The sequence below is a fragment of the Salmo salar genome, chromosome ssa26 (assembly GCF_905237065.1).
Source record: "Salmo salar chromosome ssa26, Ssal_v3.1, whole genome shotgun sequence".
In the NCBI taxonomy this organism is placed as follows: Eukaryota; Metazoa; Chordata; class Actinopteri; order Salmoniformes; family Salmonidae; genus Salmo; species Salmo salar.
This window is the reverse complement of record NC_059467.1, coordinates 47,028,680-47,044,621: the sequence shown is the minus strand read 5'-3', so window position 1 is coordinate 47,044,621 and position 15,942 is coordinate 47,028,680. Positions and strand designations below refer to the sequence as shown.

The window sequence follows — 15,942 nt, the reverse complement described above, 5'->3', positions numbered from 1 at the left end:
GGTTATATCCTGCCTGTTTGGCCCTGTCCGGGGTATCATCGGATGGGGCCACAGTGTCTTCTGATCCCTCCTGTCTCAGCCTCCAGTATTTATGCTGCAGTAGTTTATGTGTCGGGGGCTAGGGTCAGTCTGTTACATCTGGAGTATTTCTCTTGTCTTATCCGGTGTCCTGTGTGTATTTAAATATGCTCTCTCTAATTCTCTCTTTCTCTCTTTCTGTCTTTCTCTCGGAGGACCTGAGCCCTAGGACCATGCCTCAGGACTACCTGGTATGATGACTCCTTGCTGTCCCCAGTCCACCTGGCCGTGCTGCTGCTCCAGTTTCAACTGTTCTGCCTGTGGCTATGGAACCCTGACCTATTCACCGGACGTGCTTGTTGCACCCTCGACAACTACTATGATTATTATTATTTGACCATGCTGGTCATTTATGAACATTTTAACATTTTAACATTTTGACCATGTTCTGTTATAATATCCACCCTGCACAGCCAGAAGAGGACTGGCCACCCCTCATAGCCTGGTTCCTCTCTAGGTTTCTTCCTAGGTTTTTGGCCTTTCTAGGGAGTTTTTCCTAGGGAGTTTTTCCTAGCCACCGTGCTTCTTTCACATGCTTTGCTTGCTGTTTGGGGTTTTAGGCTGGGTTTCTGTACAGCACTTTGAGAATATCAGCTGATGTACGAAGGGCTATATAAAAATAAATTTGAAAATTTGATTTGATATCACAGCGGTCTAAGACACTGCATCTCAGTGCTAGAGGCGTCACTACAGACCCTGGTTGGATTCCAGGCTGTATCACAGCGGTCTAAGACACTGCATCTCAGTGCTAGAGGCGTCACTACAGACCCTGGTTGGATTCCAGGCTGTATCACAGCGGTCTAAGACACTGCATCTCAGTGCTAGAGGCGTCACTACAGACCCTGGTTGGATTCCAGGATGTATCACAACCGGCCGTGATTGGGAGTCCCATAAGGCGGTGCACAATTGGCCCAGCGTCGTCCGGGTTAGGGTTTGGCCGGGGTAGGACGACATTGTAAATAAGAATTTGTTCTTAACTGACTTGCCTAGTTAAATAAAGGTTAAATTAAAAAAAATAATACAAACTAAGCCCCACCCTCTTCAACATATATATCAACCAATTGGCGAGGACACTAGAACAGTCTGCCGCACCCGGCCTCACCCTACTAGAATCTGAAGTCAAATGTCTACTGTTTGCTGATGATCTGGTGCTTCTGTCCCCAGCCAAGGAGGGCCTACAGCAGCACCTAGGTGTTCTGCACAGATTCTGTCAGACCTGGGCCCTGACAGTAAGACAAAAATAATGGTGTTCCAAAAAAGGTCCAGTCGCCAGGACCACAAATACAAATTCCATCTAGACACCGTTGCCCTAGAGCACACAAAAAACTATACATACCTCGACCTAAACATCAGCGCCACAGGTAACTTCCACAAAGCTGTGAACGATCTGAGAGACAAGGCAAGAAGGGCCTTCTATGACATCACACACACACACTCAGACACACACACAAACTCAGACAAACAAACACACTCAGACACACACTCAGACACACACACACACACACACACACACACACACACACACACACACACACACACACACACACACACACACACACACACACACACACACACACACACACACACACACACACACACACACTCAGACTCACACACACCACACACAGACACACAACACACACACACACTCAGACACACACACACACACACTCAGACACACACACACACACACACTCAGACACACACACACACTCAGACACACACACACACACTCAGAAACACACAAGCTCTCAATCAAAGAATAAAAAGAGCTCTCCTTAAAAGAGTTATCAAAAAGCGACTTCCCTCTGAACACCACATGGATCAAAACCAGTAACTAGAGGGGGATGTCTGTAGCCTCCATCAAACAGATCCCGTTCCTCCCCCTCTGCTGTCCTCCAACGACATCCAAACAGATCCCGTTTCCTTCCCCTCTGCTGTCCTCCAACGACATCCAAACAGATCCCGTTTCCTCTCCCTCTGCTGTCCTCCAACGACATCCAAACAGATCCCGTTTCCTCCCCCTCTGCTGTCCTCCAACGACATCCAAACAGATCCCGTTTCCTTCCCCTCTGCTGTCCTCCAACGACATCCAAACAGATCCCGTTTCCTCTCCCTCTGCTGTCCTCCAACGACATCCAAACAGATCCCGTTTCCTCCCCCTCTGCTGTCCTCCAACGACATCCAAACAGATCCCGTTTCCTCTCCCTCTGCTGTCCTCCAACGACATCCAAACAGATCCCGTTTCCTTCCCCTCTGCTGTCCTCCAACGACATCCAAACAGATCCCGTTTCCTCCCCCTCTGCTGTCCTCCAACGACATCCAAACAGATCCCGTTTCCTTCCCCTCTGCTGTCCTCCAACGACAGCCAAACAGATCCCGTTTCCTCCCCCTCTGCTATCCTCCAACGACATCCAAACAGATCCCGTTTCCTTCCCCTCTGCTGTCCTCCAACGACATCCAAACAGATCCCGTTTCCTCCCCCTCTGCTGTCCTCCAACGACATCCAAACAGATCCCGTTTCCTTCCCCTCTGCTGTCTTCCAACGACATCCAAACAGATCCCATTTCCTTCCCCTCTGCTATCCTCCAACGACATCCAAACAGATCCCGTTTCCTCCTCCTCTGCTGTCCTCCAACGACATCCAAACAGATCCCGTTTCCTCCTCCTCTGCTGTCCTCCAACGACATCCAAACAGATCCCGTTTCCTCCTCCTCTGCTGTCCTCCAACGACATCCAAACAGATCCCGTTTCCTCCTCCTCTGCTGTCCTCCAACGACATCCAAACAGATCCCGTTTCCTCCCCCTCTGCTGTCCTCCAACGACATCCAAACAGATCCCGTTTCCTCCCCCTCTGCTGTCCTCCAACGACATCCAAACAGATCCCGTTTCCTTCCCCTCTGCTGTCCTCCAACGACATCCAAACAGATCCCGTTTCCTCCTCCTCTGCTGTCCTCCAACGACATCCAAACAGATCCCGTTTCCTCCTCCTCTGCTGTCCTCCAACGACATCCAAACAGATCCCGTTTCCTCCTCCTCTGCTGTCCTCCAACGACATCCAAACAGATCCCGTTTCCTCCCCCTCTGCTGTCCTCCAACGACATCCAAACAGATCCCGTTTCCTTCCCCTCTGCTGTCCTCCAACGACATCCAAACAGATCCCGTTTCCTCCTCCTCTGCTGTCCTCCAACGACATCCAAACAGATCCCGTTTCCTCCTCCTCTGCTGTCCTCCAACGACATCCAAACAGATCCCGTTTCCTACTCCTCTGCTGTCCTCCAACGACATCCAAACAGATCCCGTTTCCTCCCCCTCTGCTGTCCTCCAACGACATCCAAACAGATCCTGTTTCCTCCCCCTCTGCTGTCCTCCAACGACATCCAAACAGATCCCGTTTCCTTCCCCTCTGCTGTCCTCCAACGACGTCCAAACAGATCCCGTTTCCTTCCCCTCTGCTGTCCTCCAACGACATCCAAACAGATCCCGTTTCCTCCCCCTTTGCTGTCCTCCAACGACATCCATTTAAAAAGTTGAATAAACCATTGAAGTGTTTTAAAACACGCCGCAACAAAGCGTTGAAAGTTGAGTTGGCGAGGGGGGGGGGGAATCTAAAGACTGAAAATCCTTTTAAAAAAGTCTCATCATCTTTCCTACTCATTAAAAGTGAAATGTAAAATATACACTTTGGATTAGAGCTTCTTGGCTTTATTAAATATCCCCTCTAACTGGTGTGGGAGCATGTATGAGTGGTGTGTGGTATTAATATTGTATATCAACCCTCTAGGAGGTATCTTAGATAGGTCTGGCTGTGATATCTGACAGTAGCAGCGTGGGGTATTGAACACTTCCATCATACTGTAGATTACATAGAAAAGCATCACAGGACAGAACATCAATGGTTCACTGGTTAAAGCATCATGCAACCTTTTCCCTTGACTGTGGAACTGCTGCAGACATGCACTTGATCATGCGTATGTTATGCATACATGTGTGTACTCAAACTCGTATAAAACACTCAGTCTAAAACCATACATCTCACATACACTCCATATGGCTCTCTCTCTCTCTCTCGCTCATAAACACACACAAATCCCAAATACATTTGAATATAGACTTCAATAAAGAGTAAAGTAGCCGAGTCATTTCAGCAGTATCTAAGCCTCCTGGTCCTGGAACAGAACAGGACTGAAACAAGATGGATAATTACAGAAAGCCAAGGGCACGCTCCAACACTCAGACATCATTTACAAACCCAGCATGTGTTTAGTGAGTCCGCCAGATCAGAGGCTGTAGGGACAACCAGGGATGTTCTCTTGACAAGTGTGAATTAGACCATTTCTTGTCCTGCTAGGATTCAAAATGTAACGAGTACTTTTGGATGTCAGGGAAAATGGTTGGAGTAAAAAGTACATCATTTTTATTGGGAATGTAGTGAAGTAAAAGTAAAAGTTGTCAGTAATATATATAGTCAAGTAAAGTACAGATACCCTAAAAAACGACTTAAGTAGTACTTTAAAGTACTTTACACCACTGCATAGGGGAAGACACAGATAGAGAGAGAGAGAGAGAGAGAGAGACAGAGAGACAGAGAGAGAGAGAGAGAGAGAGAGAGACAGAGAGAGAGAGAGACAGAGAGACAGAGACACAGAGAGAGAGAGAGAGACAGAGAGAGAGAGAGACAGAGAGAGAGAGAGAGAGAGAGAGAGACAGAGAGACAGAGAGAGAGAGAGAGAGAGAGAGAGTCTGCTTAAAAAGAAAGAATCAAAATAAACAAAATCATGAACCAATCAAAGGACTCATATTTACAACACCGGAAAAATGAAAGAAAATCTAAAAGCCGACCAAATTGCTATCTGGCCCTAAACAGAGAATATGAATTGGCTGATTATCTCTACTCTGTCAGAGATACGAAGCAGAGACAGATCCTTACCAAGTACAGGCTGACAGAGAGAGACAGAGTCATATCCTTACCAAGTACAGGCTGAGTGACCACCAATTGGCAATAGAAACCGTCCGACATAAAAAGACATGGCTACCCAAAGAGGAGCGTGTATGTGGTCACTGCACGACAGGGGAGGTAGAAACAGAGATGCACTTTCTCCTTTACTGTGACAAATATTCCTCACCAAGAGATTCATTATTCACAGAAATTGCTACATTTATTCCAAATTGTATCTTATTAAACCCAGAGGAAAAACAATAAATACTCATGGACGAAGGAGCAACGGCTCCTCTTCCAGCCAAATATGTATTTGCCTGCCATTGCCTGAGGGACACTGTATGATAACATCTGCATAGTAAACAGTAACTTAATTATTATTAGTATTATAGTTATTAATATTATTGTCATTATTATTCCAAATGGTAGTGGTACGCATAGTAGGGGTGATAGTAATGGAATTAGTTTAGTGATGGTAGTGGTGATGGTAGTGGTGATGGTAGTGGTACGCATAGTAGGGGTGATAGTAATGGAATTAGTTTAGTGATGGTAGTGGTGATGGTAGTGGTGATGGTAGTGGTACACATAGTAGGGGTGATAGTAATGGTATTAGTTTAGTGATGGTAGTGGTGATGGTAGTGGTGATGGTAGTGGTACACATAGTAGGGGTGATAGTAATGGTATTAGTTTAGTGATGGTAGTGGTGATGGTAGTGGTGATGGTAGTGGTACACATAGTAGGGGTGATAGTAATGGTATTAGTTTAGTGATGGTAGTGGTGATGGTAGTGGTGATGGTAGTGGTACACATAGTAGGGGTGATAGTAATGGTATTAGTTTAGTGATGGTAGTGGTGATGGTAGTGGTGATGGTAGTGGTGATGGTAGTGGTGATGGTAGTGCTAATTATAACTTAGTTATAGTTTAAGAAGGTAGAGATATTAGAGGTAGAAATGATACTAGTGGTAATGGTAGAGATATTAGAGGAAGAAATGATACTAGTGGTAATGGTAGTAGAGATATTAGAGGTAGAAATGATACTAGTGGTAATGGTAGTAGTAGAGATATTAGAGGTAGAAATGATACTAGTGGTAATGGTAGTAGTAGAGATATTAGAAGTAGAAATGATACTAGTGGTAATGGTTGTATATTAGAGGAAGAAATGATACTAGTGGTAATGGTAGTAGAGATATTAGAGGTAGAAATTATACTAGTGGTAATGGTAGTAGAGATATTAGAGGTAGAAATGATACTAGTGGTAATGATAGAGATATTAGAGGTAGAAATGATACTAGTGGTAATGATAGAGATATTAGAGGTAGAAATGATACTAGTGGTAATGGTAGTAGAGATATTAGAGGTAGAAACGATACTAGTGGTAATGGTAGTAGAGATATTAGAGGTAGAAATTATACTAGTGGTAATGGTAGTAGTAGAGATATTAGAGGTAGAAATTATACTAGTGGTAATGGTAGTAGTAGAGATATTAGAGGTAGAAACGATACTAGTGGTAATGGCAGTAGAGATATTAGAGGTACAAACGATACTAGTGGTAATGGTAGAGATATTAGAGGTAGAAATGATACTTGTGGTAATGGTAGTAGAGATATTAGAGGTAGAAACTATACTAGTGGTAATGGTAGTAGTAGAGATATTAGAGGTAGAAATGATACTAGTGGTAATGGTAGAGATATTAGAGGTAGAAATGATACTAGTGGTAATGGTAGTAGAGATATTAGAGGTAGAAACGATACTAGTGGTAATGGTAGAGATATTAGAGGTAGAAACGATACTAGTGGTAATGCTAGTAGAGATATTAGAGGTAGAAACAATACTAGTGGTAATGGTAGTAGAGATATTAGAGATAGAAATGATACTAGTGGTAATGGTAGTAGAGATATTAGAGGTAGAAACGATACTAGTGGTAATGGCAGTAGAGATATTAGAGGTACAAACGATACTAGTGGTAATGGTAGAGATATTAGAGGTAGAAATGATACTAGTGGTAATGGTAGTAGTAGAGATATTAGAGGTAGAAATTATACTAGTGGTAATGGTAGAGATATTAGAGATATAAATTATACTAGTGGTAATGGTAGTAGTAGAGATATTAGAGGTAGAAATGATGCGAGTGGTAATGGTAGAGATATTAGAGGTAGAAATGATACTAGTGGTAATGGTAGAGATATTAGAGGTAGAAATGATACTAGTGGTAATGGTAGTAGAGATATTAGAGGTAGAAACGATACTTGTGGTAATGGTAGTAGAGATATTAGAGGTATAAATGATACTAGTGGTAATGGTAGTAGAGATATTAGAGGTAGAAATGATACTTGTGGTAATGGAAGTAGAGATATTAGAGGTAGAAATGATACTAGTGGTAATGGTAGTAGTAGAGATATTAGAGGTAGAAATGATACTAGTGGTAATGGTAGTAGTAGAGGTATTAGAGGTAGAAACGATACTAGTGGTAATGGTAGTAGAGATATTAGAGGTAGAAATGATACTAGTGGTAATGGAAGTAGAGATATTAGAGGTAGAAATGATACTTGTGGTAATGGTAGTAGAGATATTAGCGGTAGAAATGATACTAGTGGTAATGGTAGTAGAGATATTACAGGTAGAAACAATACTAGTGGTAATGGTAGAGATATTAGAGGTAGAAATTATACTAGTGGTAATGGTAGTAGAGTTATTAGAGGTAGAAACGATACTAGTGGTAATGGTAGTAGAGATATTAGAGGTAGAAATGATACTAGTGGTAATGGTAGTAGAGATATTAGAGGTAGAAATGATACTAGTGGTAGTGGTAGTAGTAGAGATATTAGAGGTAGAAATGATACGAGTGGTAATGGTAGAGATATTAGAGGTAGAAATGATACTAGTGGTAATGGTAGAGATATTAGAGGTAGAAATGATACTAGTGGTTATGGTAGTAGAGATATTAGAGGTAGAAATGATACTAGTGGTAATGGAAGTAGAGATATTAGAGGTAGAAATTATACTAGTGGTAATGGTAGTAGAGATATTAGAGGTAGAAATGATACTAGTGGTAATGGAAGTAGAGATATTAGAGGTATAAATTATACTAGTGGTAATGGTAATAGTAGAGATATTAGAGGTAGAAATTAGACTAGTGGTAATGGTAGAGATATTAGAGGTAGAAATGATACTAGTGGTAATGGTAGAGATATTAGAGGTAGAAATGATACTAGTGGTAATGGTAGTAGAGTTATTAGAGGTAGAAATTATACTAGTGGTAATGGTAGTATAGATATTAGAGGTAGAAATGATACTAGTGGTAATGGTAGTAGTTTCTAAAACTGTTTGAATGGTGTCTGTGAGTATAACAGAACTCATATGGCAGGCCAAAACCTGAGAAGATTCCATACAGGAAGTGCCCTGTCTGACAATTTGTTGTCCTTCTGTTGCATCTCTATCGACATTACAGCATCTGTGCTGTAACGTGACACTTTCGAAGGCTTCTATTGGCTCTCTAAAGCCGCCAGAAAGTGGAATGGGGTGTCTGCTGTCTCTGGGCAAAGTATAGGAGCAGAGTTTGTAAGTGGTCAGCCTGGGGACAGTGAGACTGGAGATGCGCTGTCACGAGAACTCGCCATGTTTTTCTTTCAGTCTTTGAATGAATACAACGTTGCCCGATTGGAATATTATCGCTATTTTACGAGAAAAATAGCATAAAAATTGATTTTAAACAGCGTTTGACATGCTTCTCAGTACGGTAATGGAATATTTTGAGATTTTTTGTCACGAAATGCGCTCGCGCGTTACCCTTCGGATAGTGACCTGAACGCACGAACAAAACGAAGGTATTTGGATATAACTATGGATTATTTGGAACCAAAACAACATTTGTTGTTGAAGTAGAAGTCCTGGGAGTGCATTCTGACGAAGAACAGCAAAGGTAATCCAATTTTTCTAATAGTAATTCTGAGTTTAGGTGACCCCGAAGTTGGCGGATGTCAAAATAGCTAGCCGTGATGGCCGAGCTATGTACTCAGAATATTGCAAAATGTGCTTTCGCCGAAAAGCTATTTTAAAATCGGACATAGCGATTGCATAAAAGAGTTCTGTATCTATAATTCTTAAAATAATTGTTATGTATTTTGTCAATGTTTATCATGAATAATTTAGTAAATTCACCGGAAGTTTTCGGTGGGTATGCTAGTTCTGAACATCACATGCTAATGTAAAAAGCTGGTTTTTGATATAAATATGAACTTGATTGAACAAAACATGCATGTATTGTATAACATAATGTCCTAGGAGTGTCATCTGATGAAGATCATCAAAGGTTAGTGCTGCATTTAGCTGTGGTTTGGGTTTATGTGACATATATGCTTGCTTGGAAAATGGTTGTGTGATTATTTGTGTCTATGTACTCTCCTAACATAATCTAATGTTTTGTTTTTGCTGTAAAGCCTTTTTGAAATCGGACAATGTGGTTAGATTAACGAGAGTCTTATCTTTAAAATGGTGTAAAATAGTTGATTGTTTGAGAAAATTGAATTGTGGTATTTTAGTTGGTTTTGTATTTCGCGCCGTGCGATGCCATTGGCTGTTGGCTGTCCTCAACAGGTTAAAGGGCTTGTAAGTAAGCATTTCACAGTAAGATCTACACCTGTTGTATTCGGCGCATGTGACAATTAACATTTTGATTTGATTTTGATTTGAATTAACCACAAGCAACAAGACTTGATGATGATCAAATCAAATTGTTATTGGTCACATACACATGGTTAGCAGATGTTAATGCGAGTGTAGAGAAATGCTTGTGCTTCTAGTTCCGACAGTGCAGTAATATCTAACACGTAATCTAACAATTCCCCAACAACTACCTAATACACACAATCTAAAGGGATGAAATAAGAATACGTACATGTAAATATATGGATGAGCGGTGGCCGAACGGCATAGGCAAGGTGCAATAGATGGTATAAAATACAGTATATACATATGATTTGAGTAATGTAAGATATGTAAACATTATTAAAGTGGCATTATTTAAAGTGGCATTGTTTAAAGTGGCCAGTGATTGGGTCTCAGTGTAGGCAGTGATGAGTTAGTGATGGCTGTTTAACAGTCTGATGGCTTTGAGATAGAAGCTGTTTTTCAGTTTCTCGGTCCCAGCTTTGATGCACCTGTACTGACCTCGCCTTCTGGATGATAGCGGTGTGAACAGGCAGTGGCTCGGGTGGTTGTTGTCCTTGATGATCTTTTTGGCCTTCCTGTGACATCGGGTGCCATAGATGTCATGGAGGGCAGGGAGTTTGCCCCCGGTGATGCGTTGTGCAGACCTCACTACCCTCTGGAGAGCCTTGTGGTTGAGGGCGGTGCAGTTGCCATACCAGGCTGTGATACAGCCCGACAGGATGCTCTCGATTGTGCCTCCGGACTGGGGAGCGTCGCTGGAGCCTCTGGACTGGGGAGCGTCGCTGGAGGCTCCGGACTGGGGAGCGTCGCTGGAGGCTCCGGACTGGGGAGCGACGCTGGAGGTTCCGGACTGGGGAGCGCCGCTGGAGCCTCTGGACTGGGGAGCGTCGCTGGAGGCTCCGGACTGGGGAGCGTCGCTGGAGGCTCCGGACTGGGGAGCGTCGCTGGAGGCTCCGGACTGGGGAGCGACGCTGGAGGTTCCGGACTGGGGAGCGTCGCTGGAGCCTCTGGACTGGGGAGCGTCGCTGGAGGCTCCGGACTGGGGAGCGTCGCTGGAGGCTCCGGACTGGGGAGCGACGCTGGAGGTTCCGGACTGGGGAGCGCCGCTGGAGGCTCCGGACTGGGGAGCGTCGCTGGAGGTTCCGGACTGGGGAGCGCCGCTGGAGGCTCGGACTGGGGAGCGTCGCTGGAGGCTCCGGACTGGGGAGCGTCGCTGGAGGCTCCGGACTGGGGAGCGTCGCTGGAGGCTCCGTACTGTTGAGCGTCGCTGGAGGCTCTGGACTGAGGAGTGTCGCCGGAGGCTCCGGACTGGGAAGCGTCATTATAGGTTCCGGACTAGGGACCGTTGCTGCAGGCTCCATGCCATGGATCATCTCTACAGGCTCCGGGCCATGGATCATTCCTACAGGCTCCGGGCCATGGATCATTCCTACAGGCTTCTTTCCATGGATAATCCCTACATGCTTCTTGCCATGGATTATCTCTACAGGCTCCGGGCCATGGATTACCTCTGGAGGCTTCGTGCCATGGAACATCCCTACAGGCTCCGGGCCATGGATCATCTCTAAAGGCTTCGGACCATAGATTATCACTGGAGGCTTTTCTCGTGGAGCTGGAACAGGTCTCACCGGACTGGAGAGACGCACTGAGGACCGGGTGCACAGAGCAGGCACCTGACGTACTGGGCTATGGAGGCGCACTGGAGGGAGAGTGTGAGGAGCAGGCACAGGACGTACTGGGCTATGGATGCGCACTGGAGGGAGAGTGCGAGAGGCAGGCACATGCTCACCACAATAAGCACGGGAGTTGGCTCAGGTCTCACACCTGGCCCCGCCAAACTACCCGTGTGCCCCCCCCAAAAAATGTTTAGGGCTGCCTCTCGTTCGGCCCCGGTAGGCTACGATACCTGTCTATTACCTGGCTCCAAGTCCAGTTTCTCCTTTCGATCTTTCGATCCAATCCTCATTAGACCAGGTATCCATCGCTGCCCGGGCACGCCGCTTGATCCAATCGTGGTGGGTAGTTCTGTAACATGGGTCGTCTAAAGGAGATCAAGGCTCAGCGTGTATAGTGCTCATATTTACTTTTTTAATGAAACACGTAACAAAAACAACAAACGACCACCAACAGTTCCGTCAGGTAAAATATACAAAACGGAAAACAACTACCCACAAAACACAATAGAAAAAAACAACTTAAATATGATCTCCAATTAGAGACAACGCGAACCAGCTGCCTCTAATTGGATTTCATCCCAAAACTCCAACATAGAAATAGAAAAACAAGAACTAAACATAGAAACGAAAAACATAGAATGCTCACCCATATCACACCCTGACCTAACTAAACAGAGAAAAAACAGCTCTCTTAGGTCAGAGCGTGACACCTATCAGAAGAGGAAACCTCTAACCCCCAGTCTCCTATCAGAAGAGGAAACCTCTAACCCTAACCTCCAGTCTCCTATCAGAAGAAGAAACCTCTAACCTCCAGTCTCCTATCAGAAGAAGAAACCTCTAACCTCCAGTCTCCTACCAGAAGAGGAAATCTCTAACCTCTAACCCCCAGTCTCCTATCAGAAGAGGAAACCTCTAACCTCCAGTCTCGTATCAGAAGAGGAAACCTCTAACCTCCAGTCTCCTATCAGAAGAGGAAACCTCTAACCTCCAGTCTCCTATCAGAAGAGGAAACCTCTAACCTCCAGTCTCCTATCAGAAGAAGAAACCTCTAACCTCCAGTCTCCTATCAGAAGAGGAAACCTCTAACCCCCAGTCTCCTATCAGAAGAAGAAACCTCTAACCTCCAGTCTCCTATCAGAAGAGGAAACCTCTAACGTCCAGTCTCCTACCAGAAGAAGAAACCTCTAACCTCCAGTCTCCAATCAGAAGAGGAAACCTCTAACCTCCAGTCTCGTACCAGAAGAGGAAACCTCTAACCTCCAGTCTCCTATCAGAAGAAGAAACCTCTAATCTCCAGTCTCCTATCAGAAGAGGAAACCTCTAACCTCCAGTCTCCTACCAGAAGAGGAAACCTCTAACCTCTAACCTCCAGTCTCCTATCAGAAGAGGAAACCTCTAACCCCCAGTCTCCTATCAGAAGAGGAAACCTCTAACCTCCAGTCTCCTATCAGAAGAGGAACCTCTAACCTCCAGTCTCCTACCAGAAGAGGAAACCTCTAACCCCCAGTCTCCTATCAGAAGAGGAAACCTCTAACCCCCAGTCTCCTATCAGAAGAGGAAACCTCTAACCTCCAGTCTCCTATCAGAAGAGGAAATCTCTAACCTCTAACCCCCAGTCTCCTATCAGAAGAGGAAACCTCTAACCTCCAGTCTCCTATCAGAAGAGGAAACCTCTAACCACCAGTCTCCTATCAGAAGAGTAAACCTCTAACCCCCAGTCTCCTATCAGAAGAGGAAACCTCTAACCTCTAACCTCCAGTCTCCTATCAGAAGAGGAAACCTCTAACCCCCAGTCTCCTATCAGAAGAGGAAACCTCTAACCTCCAGTCTCCTATCAGAAGAGGAAACCTCTAACCACCAGTCTCCTATCAGAAGAGGAAACCTCTAACCCCCAGTCTCCTATCAGAAGAGGAACCCTCTAACCTCCAGTCTCCTATCAGAAGAGGAAACCTCTAACCTCCAGTCTCCTATCAGAAGAGGAAACCTCTAACCCTAACCTCCAGTCTCCTATCAGAAGAGGAAACCTCTAACCTCTAACCCCCAGTCTCCTATCAGAAGAGGAAACCTATAACCTCCAGTCTCCTATCAGAAGAGGAAACCTCTAACCCCCAGTCTCCTATCAGAAGAGGAAACCTCTAACCTCTAACCCCCAGTCTCCTATCAGAAGAGGAAACCTCTAACCTCTAACCTCCAGTCTCCTATCAGAAGAAGAAACCTCTAACCTCCAGTCTCCTATCAGAAGAGGAAACCTCTAACCTCTAACCTCCAGTCTCCTATCAGAAGAGGAAACCTCTAACCCCCAGTCTCCTATCAGAAGAGGAAACCTCTAACCCCCAGTCTCCTATCAGAAGAGGAAACCTCTAACCTCTAATCTCCAGTCTCCTATCAGAAGAGGAAACCTCTAACCACCAGTCTCCTATCAGAAGAGGAAACCTCTAACCTCCAGTCTCCTATCAGAAGAGGAAACCTCTAACCTCCAGTCTCCTATCAGAAGAGGAAACCTCTAACCCTAACCTCCAGTCTCCTATCAGAAGAGGAAACCTCTAACCACCAGTCTCCTATCAGAAGAGGAAACCTCTAACCCCCAGTCTCCTATCAGAAGAGGAAACCTCTAACCACCAGTCTCCTATCAGAAGAGGAAACCTCTAACCCCCAGTCTCCTATCAGAAGAGGAAACCTCTAACCTCCAGTCTCCTATCAGAAGAGGAAACCTCTAACCTCCAGTCTCCTATCAGAAGAGGAAACCTCTAACCCCCAGTCTCCTACCAGAAGAAGAAACCTCTAACCTCCAGTCTCCTATCAGAAGAGGAAACCTCTAACGTCCAGTCTCCTATCAGAAGAGGAAACCTCTAACCCTAACCCCCAGTCTCCTACCAGAAGAAGAAACCTCTAACCTCCAGTCTCCTATCAGAAGAGGAAACCTCTAACCCCCAGTCTCCTATCAGAAGAAGAAACCTCTAATCTCCAGTCTCCTATCAGAAGAGGAAACCTCTAACCCCCAGTCTCCTATCAGAAGAGGAAACCTCTAACCTCCAGTCTCCTATCAGAAGAGGAAACCTCTAACCTCCAGTCTCCTATCAGAAGAGGAAACCTCTAACCTCTAACCCCCAGTCTCCTATCAGAAGAGGAAACCTATAACCCTAACCTCCAGTCTCCTATCAGAAGAGTAAACCTCTAACCCCCAGTCTCCTATCAGAAGAGGAAACCTCTAACCTCTAACCTCCAGCCTCCTATCAGAAGAAGAAACCTCTAACCTCCAGTCTCCTATCAGAAGAGGAAATCTCTAACCTCTAACCCCCAGTCTCCTATCAGAAGAGGAAACCTCTAACCTCCAGTCTCCTATCAGAAGAGGAAACCTCTAACCTCTAACCCCCAGTCTCCTATCAGAAGAAGAAACCTCTAACCTCCAGTCTCCTATCAGAAGAGGAAACCTCTAACCCCCAGTCTCCTATCAGAAGAGGAAACCTCTAACCCCCAGTCTCCTATCAGAAGAGGAAACCTCTAACCCCCAGTCTCCTATCAGAAGAGGAAACCTCTAACCCCCAGTCTCCTATCAGAAGAGGAAACCTCTAACCTCCAGTCTCCTATCAGAAGAGGAAACCTCTAACCCCCAGTCTCCTATCAGAAGAGGAAACCTCTAACCCCCAGTCTCCTATCAGAAGAGGAAACCTCTAACCTCCAGTCTCCTATCAGAAGAGGAAACCTCTAACCTCCAGGCTCCTATCAGAAGAGGAAACCTCTAACCTCCAGTCTCCTACCAGAAGAGGAAACCTCTAACCCCCAGTCTCCTATCAGAAGAGGAAACCTCTAACCTCCAGTCTCCTATCAGAAGAGGAAACCTCTAACCTCTAACCCCCAGTCTCCTATCAGAAGAGGAAACCTCTAACCCCCAGTCTCCTATCAGAAGAGGAAACCTCTAACCTCCAGTCTCCTATCAGAAGAGGAAACCTCTAACCTCCAGTCTCCTATCAGAAGAGGAAACCTCTAACCTCCAGTCTCCTATCAGAAGAGGAAACCTCTAACCTCCAGTCTCCTATCAGAAGAGGAAACCTCTAACCTCCAGTCTCCTATCAGAAGAGGAAACCTTTCCATTAGTCCATGGTGGTTAGAGTCTAGTACAATAAAATACCTGTCCACCGCACTTAACATTACAGCCCCCACACCCCAGCACACACACACACAATCAATCACATGTATTTATAAAGCCCTTTTTACATCAGCGGATGACACAAAGTGCTATACAGAAACCCAGCCTAAAACCCCAAACAGCAAGCAATGAAACACACACACACACACACACACACACACACACACACACACACACACACACACAAACACTTACATGCACACACACGCACGTACCCTTCACCCTCACTCCCCTACACACAGCCAATAACATCTGCTCCTGTTTGTCTCCCTCGACCCCCAGGGGACCGACTCACACTCCAGGAGGAACCGGTCTTTAAAAAAGCTTTTTTTACAAGCAGAAACAAAACAACCTCTAATCACGGCCCTCCCGGGCCGATCTCTCTCTCCTCTCATTCATTCCTCTATTGCTTTATGACCTGAGAGAACAAACAC

The 15,942-nt window shown here is 45.1% G+C and overlaps 1 protein-coding gene across 2 annotated transcripts in view; it reads right to left on the bottom strand.

Moving 5' to 3' along the window:
- The window catches only part of LOC106593436 (multiple epidermal growth factor-like domains protein 11), a 380,364-nt gene that overhangs the window by 232,252 nt on the left and 132,170 nt on the right, over window positions 1–15,942 (bottom strand). The gene's annotated exons all lie outside the window — the stretch shown is intronic.